Source organism: Rana temporaria, chromosome 5, assembly GCF_905171775.1.
Source record: "Rana temporaria chromosome 5, aRanTem1.1, whole genome shotgun sequence".
Lineage (NCBI taxonomy): Eukaryota > Metazoa > Chordata > Amphibia > Anura > Ranidae > Rana > Rana temporaria.
In genome coordinates this window covers 91,654,643-91,660,642 of record NC_053493.1, presented here as the reverse complement: position 1 = coordinate 91,660,642, position 6,000 = coordinate 91,654,643, and positions in this window count along the sequence as shown.

Below are 6,000 nucleotides of genomic sequence, written 5' to 3'. Positions count from 1 at the left end.
ACCCTTGGTCAGGTCTAAAGCCCCGTACACACGAGAGGATCCATCCGCTGGAATTGATTCGCGGACCGGCTTCAGCGGATAGATCCCCTGGTGTGTACAATCCAGTGGATCTGTTTCCGCGGATTTTTATCCCCTGGGATGGATTTCAAGCGGATAAAAATTTGAAGACATGCTTTAAAATCTATCCGCTTGAATCCATCCCAACGGATTGATCCGCTGGTCTGTACAGACTCACCGGATCAATCCGTCCGAATGGATCCCCCGCATGCATCGTAATGATTCGACGCATGCGTGGAATTCCTTATATGACAGCGTTGCGCACGTTGCCGCGTCATCATCGCGGCGACGGCGCGACACGTCATCGCGATGGGATTTTGATCCGATGGTGAGTACACTCCATCGGATCCAAATCCGCGGAAATCCTCGAGAGGATTTATCCGCGGAAACGGTCCGGTGGACCGTATCCGCGGATAAATCCTCTCGTGTGTACTAGGCCTAACGTTGTCATGTACCGGGCAGTGCCTAGGCGATCAATCAGTTCATCTATGCGGGGCATGGGATAGGTGTCAAACTTAGTGATTTGATTCAGGCGGCGAAAGTCATTACAAAACCGCCAACTTCCATCTGGTTTGGGAACTAATGCCGCGTCTTTTTTTGTGATGAAAAAAAACGTCGTATTTGAAAACGTCATTTAAAATGACCGTGTGTGGTGAAAACGTCGTTTTATGTCTTCTGAAAAACGACAAAAAGAAAAATTCGAATATGCGAATTTTTGGTGTCGTTTTTCAAAACGTCGTTTTTTGGTTCACAAAAAATCACCGTGTGTAGCAAAAACGACCATTTAAAACAACGGTTTTAAACCCGTGCATGCTCAGAAGCAATTTATGAAGCTAGCTTCAATGGAAAAGAGTGCTGAACGTAACCGCGCTTTGCTAGAGCATTTTGAAAAAAAAATGGTGTGTAGGAAACGTCGTTTTTGAAAATGAAGTTTCAAAAACGTTGTTTTATTTCATGATTTAAAACGTCGTTTTTTTTTCCATCACAAAAAACGACCGTCTGTACGCGGCATAAGACAATGGGACTTGACCAATCACTATTTGACTCTTCTATCACCCCCAGCTCAAACATTTGTTTTACTTCCTGGCGAATTGCCTCTCACCGGGCTTCTGGAATTCTATAAGGCTTCAACTTGACCTTATCCCCTGGTGTGGTGATAATGTCATGTTCAACTCCGGAGACCCAACCCGGCAGGTCTGAAAACTTCTCCTTATTACAAATGCTTTAACCTCCTGTTTCTGAGTTTTGGATAGAGTCTCCGCTATCCCAACTTCAGGGACAGCCAGGTTAAATGGAGCAGAAAATCGGGTAGTCTTAGCGACCAAGGACTCTCTATACTTCCATGGTTTCAGCAAGTTCATGTGATAGAGCTGCTCAGGTTTTCGTCTTCCCGGTTGGCTAATTTTATAATTCACCACTCCCATTGTTTCCAACACTTCATATGGACCCTGCCATTTGGCTAGGAATTTACTTTCGACCGTGGGGACCAACACCCTATCACCAGGTGCAAAGGAACGGACCTGGGCCCCACGATTGTAAATCCTTTGTTGAGCCAATTGGGCTTGGGCTAAATGTTCCTTCACAATCGGCATCACTTGGGCAATTCTGTCTTGCATTTGGGCCACATGTTCAATCACACTTCGATGAGGGGAACTCTCACTCTCCCATGTTTCCCTGGCAATGTCCAGTAGGCCCCGAGGGTGCCTCCCATACAGTAGCTCAAATGGAGAGAACCCTGTGGACGATTGGGGAACCTCTCTTATTGCAAACATCAGATAAGGGAGCAGATAATCCCAATTCTTTCCGTCTTTATCCACCACCTTCCTCAACATTTGTTTTAAGGTTTTATTAAACCTTTCCACTAACCCGTCTGTCTGAGGGTGATATACTGATGTACGTAATTGGGTCACTTTCAGGAGTTTACAAAGTTCTTTGGTCACCCTAGACATAAGCGGGGTGCCCTGGTCAGTTAGGTGTTTCGGAGAGGAATCGCTTCTGGGTACCGGGTGGCATAGTCCATTATTACCAAGATGTGCTGATGCCCTCTAGTGGACTTCAGTAAGGGGCCAACCAAGTCCATGGTGATCCTCTCAAAAGGGACCTCAATAATGGGCAGGGGTACCAACGAACTGCAGAAATGTGGCATGGGTGCAGTAATCTGACACACTGGACAGGAAGAGCAGTACAATTCCACTTCTTTAGTGATCCCAGTCCAATAAAACCTCTGGGTGATCCTCTCCCGGGTTTTTTCCGCTCCCAAATGTCCCCCAAAAATGTGCCCATGGGCCAGTTCCAAAACCATCTCGCGGTACGGTTTAGGCACTACCAGTTGCTCAATGGTGTCTTCTATCCTCTGTGACACTCGATATAACAGGTCCCTTTCAATAATGAAGTAAGGGAGGGCAACCCTCTCGTCATGGTTAACTAACTCCCCATCTATCTTCACTACATTCTCCCGGGCGCTTAGCAATGTGGGGTCCCTCAATTGCTCGGTGACAAAGTTTTCTCTGTGCACCTCGAGGTCATCAAACCCTATCGGCCGCTGTTCCTCTTCTGGAGGTAGCAGGCTCCTCCCTAGGGACTGGTGTTTCCCCTGCTAATACTGAGAATGGAAACTCAGGAGAATCCTCACAGTTGTTGGATTCTGGAGTAGATGGTTCAGACTCAGAAGAACCACCTACTGGGCAGCCAGAGTTCCCAGAATTTTGGGAAATCCCTTCCCACAATGGCGTCATGTAGCAGTTTGGGAACTAAACCCACCTGGTGACACAAGTTACAGAGGAAGGTTTCAAAGGAAACCTGTCAGGGGATGCCTACGCAGGCATCTGAGTACTGGGTAACAGGTCAATGGGCTGCACTAACGGAAATAGGCACCAAGATAGTGAAAAATATATGTTTATTAAAGGTTAAGCACACGTGCAAAACAATCATAGAAAACCCCCAAGACAAGCAAGCATGACACAGCAAACTATAAACCACCAGAACTAGTGAATGAATATATACCAGAAATCAGAGCGTAACTAGCAGGTAATGCAGGGATGAGACACAAGCAAGTCCAAGGTTCAAGCCGGGGGTCCAGGATAGGAGAGAGCAGCAAAGTCCAAAAGTACAAGCCGGGGTCAATAAGCGACAAAGGGGAGAACCAGAGTCCAGGGCAGGGAGCAAATCAGGAACAGGTTGGCTACAGCTATCAGATCAGGCAGGGAACAGGCTGACAAGCAAAATACTGAAGCACTGACCTGTAATGAAGGGCGGGATTATATACCTGTAGCAATTCACCTTAATTGAGAGGAGTCATCCCATGGGAGACACCCGCTGGTGGACACCAGAACTGCACCCCTGTTACTGGGAGAAACAGTGCCACCAGCAGGTGACCAAAGCCATGACACAGATCATGACAGTCCCCCCCCCCCCCCCCCCAAGGAGTGGCCTCTGGACACTCCATTCTGCCCTTGCCCTGGTAGTGCATGTAGGTGCGGAAAGGTCCCAAAAAGTCTTCCGGTCAAAGTCTCTTAACCCATTGGGTTAAGAGACAAGCCCCCCGAGTCCGAAAACAGAGCATGCATCCTACCACCACCACCAGGGTCTGGAAGTTTGGATCTAGCGGTGAAAACAGGCAGGGCAACATGTATAAACCTCTCGGGGGCCGACAACACGAGAGCATCATAATCAGACTGATGATAGGACAGGGAAGAATCAGCGGCAAGCTGAGCATCCGGAACTGGTTTAACAGGTACCAAGACATCAGGCTGGGCGGAGGGCACCGGATCATAAGGCTGGGTAGCGAGCTCCGAGACATCAGGCTGGGAAGGTGACACATCAGGCTGAAAGGCAGGAACCGGGCCGCCAGGCTGGGCAGCAGACGGTGGCAGATCAGGCTGGACAGCAGACGGTGGCAGATCAGGCTGGACAGCAGACGGTGGCAGATCAGGCTGGACAGCAGACGGTGGCAGATCAGGCTGGACAGCAGACGGTGGCAGATTAGGCTGGGCAGCAGACGGTGGCAGATCAGGCTGGGCAGCAGACGGTGGCAGATCAGGCTGGGCAGCAGACGGTGGCAGATCAGGCTGGGCAGCAGACGGTGGCAGATCAGGCTGGGCAGCAGACGGTGGCAGATCAGGCTGGGCAGCAGACGGTGGCAGATCAGGCTGGGCAGCAGACGGTGGCTCAACTGGAAGAACAGCAGGTGTATTGGACTGGATAACAGGTACTGGAATTTCAAACTGGGCAGCAGGTACTGGAACTTTAGACTGGGCAACGGGCACAGACACTGGCACATCAAACAGAACAGCAGGTGCATCGGACTGGATAGCAGGTACTGGAACTTTAAACTGGGCAGCAGGTACTGGAACTGTAGACTGGGCAACGGGCACAGGCACTGGCACATCAGACAGAACAGCAGGTGCATCGGACTGGATAGCAGGCACTGGAACTTTAAACTGGACAGAAGGTACTGGAACTGTAGACTGGGCAACGGGCACAGGCACTGGCACATCAGACAGAACAGCAGGTGCTGGCACAACAGGAAGAACAGCAGGTGCATCGGACTGGATAGCAGGTACTGTAACTTTAAACTGGGCAGCAGGTACAACAAGCTGAGCGGCTGGCACTGGAACAGGCTGAAGCAGGTTGGCTGAAGTGGATGCAGATTGGGTTAGTGGCAGGATCGAGTGGGTTGGAAAAAACTTTTTCTTCTTCTTTGGTTTCACCACTGAGGATTTGTATATGGGTATAGGGTTGGAGGTAATGGATACAGCTGGTAGGGGTGAAGAGCGGAGGGGTGGTGAAACAGAGGGTCCCAACCTTGAAGAGGATTTTGGTGGAACAAACGGAGGCAGTTGCGAAGCAGCAAAAGGGTTAAAGGCAGGGTAAGTGCAGCAGGAGGAAACAGAGGACTGGCACTTTGTTGTTAGCAGGGTGTATTGTTCAGCAAAAGTGGGAATTGGGGGTAAAGAAAAAGACATCCCAGCAGGTTGGTAACTAGAAATGGATGGTTGGGAGCTGACAGGGGCTGAGTACAGCAAACTAGACCAAGCTTGTAATAATGGTTGCACAAAATCAGGTTTGCACACAGCTTGTCTGACCAGAGACTGCACAGAATCAATGCATGCTGCAATCACCTGTTGAGGACAAGCTGAGTACTGCTCATGAAAAAAGGCTGAATCATCTTCCAACAGCCACACCAAAGACTCTACCTGAGCTGCACTAAAAGGATGTCACGGAACCATGAACCAGACGTACAACAAGAGATAAGTGAAAATAAGAAGGCTTTATTGAAAATCAAGCTGTAAAGCAAAAGTCCAAACGGATGGTTAAACAGAGTCTTGCGAAGCCAGAGGTCAGGAACCAGAAGGGTAGTCGGACGAAGCCAGGATCAGGAACCAGCAGGGAAGTCAGACGAAGCCAGGATCAGGAACCAGCAGGGAAGTCAGACGAAGCCAGGATCGGAACCAGAAGCAGCAGCAGTCTTAGAAGCATGTGAACACAGGAGGACCAAGCAAGGAACTGAAGCCACAGAGCTCCTATATATGTGAGCCAGGCATCCAGCTCCTCCCAGTGAGAAGGAGGAGCCGCAGGGTGGGAGGCTACAAGAGTCCCAGAAACCAAGATGGCCGCCAGCACATGTCAAACGAAGGAGACAGGAGAGAGGTAAGACCATGACAGTACCTCCCCCTCAAGGGCCCCTCCTCCGCGGTGCAAAAAACGGTTTCTGAGGGAAACATGCGTGGAAGGCTCGGAGCAAGGCAGGAGCATGGACATCTGCGGAGGGAACCCAGGAACGCTCCTCTGGACCGTAACCACGCCAGTGGACCAAAAACTGCACCCGACCGCGGACCAGGCGTGAGTCCAGGATATTGCTCACCTCATACTCCTCATGATTGCCCACTTGGACCGGACGAGGCCGAGGAACCGAGGAAGTGAAGCGATTGCACACCAGTGGCT